General features: G+C 50.4%; 1 pseudogene; it reads left to right on the plus strand.

Moving 5' to 3' along the window:
• The first annotated feature begins 217 nt into the window (after positions 1-217).
• Positions 218-567, plus strand: LOC118852770 (annotated as a pseudogene).
• Positions 568-1,093: the final 526 nt, after the last annotated feature.

The raw sequence follows: 1,093 nt of genomic DNA on the forward strand, positions 1-1,093 counted from the left end.
AAAAGTAGGTTTCCCTACTCACAGGCCCTGCTTGGCTACCCCCAGCCAGTCCCAGAGCTAGCCATCTCTGGCCCACCCCTCCCCCATGCCCCTCCTGCCACCCCAGACACCACTGGGGACCAGCAGTCAGTCCCTGTGCCAGACAGTCTGTCCACTGAGCCCCAGTCCAGGGTGCTCCCAGAGTCGCCACCACACAGTCCCAACCTGTCTAGCTGCCATGCCCTTCCTGGAGCTAGACACCAACCTGCCTTCTGCCCCGCTGCCCAGCAGCCTGAGGCAGCACCTGCGTGCTGCTGTCTGGGCAAGCCCCAGGACAGAGTGAATGTCATTGTGAGGCCAGACCTCACCATGATTCTGAGTGGTTCAGGCAACCCCTGTGCCCAGGTCATGATCTCCACTGGAATGGGTTAGCTAGCACAGCAGAGGAGAACAGAGACCACGGCTGTCAAGTTCTTTGAGTTCCTCACCAAAGAGCTGAGCCTGAGTGAGGACTGAATTAACATTTGGTTCTACCCCCTGGAGCCTTGGCAAATTTGCAAGAAGGGCACAGTGGTGATGTTTCTGTGAACAGCCCAGAGGGTGCTGATGGACCAGCAGGGTCTGCCACACAAGCCCAGGATTCTCTTTAGGGCAAGCAGAATAAAATGGAGCCCCGTGTTTGGTTGAAAAAAAAAGAAGTTGCTCATGGTTAGGCAAAGCTAATATGACCAGCTAGGATTTATTCCCATCAATTGGGGAATGGCTAACATGTTAGTTGTGGTATATGAATGTAATGGAATACTATTGTGCTATAAGAAATGGGGAAGATATGGACTTCATAATAACCTGGAAAGACCTACCTGATATGATGCTGAGTGAGGGGAGCAGAACCAGGAGAACATTGTACACAGCCACACATATTGATTCTGTGATGACTAACCTTGATAGACTTGGCTCTTCTCAGCAAGACAAGGTTCAAACAACTCCAAAGGACTCATGATGGAAAGAGCTAGCTACATCCAGAGAAAGAACTGTGGAGTCTGAATGCAGATTGAGGAACACTATTAGCTCTCCTTTTTCTCTTTTGTTTTTGTTGTTTTGGATTGTTTCTTCT

Source organism: Trichosurus vulpecula, chromosome 6 (assembly GCF_011100635.1).
Source record: "Trichosurus vulpecula isolate mTriVul1 chromosome 6, mTriVul1.pri, whole genome shotgun sequence".
Taxonomy (NCBI): domain Eukaryota; kingdom Metazoa; phylum Chordata; class Mammalia; order Diprotodontia; family Phalangeridae; genus Trichosurus; species Trichosurus vulpecula.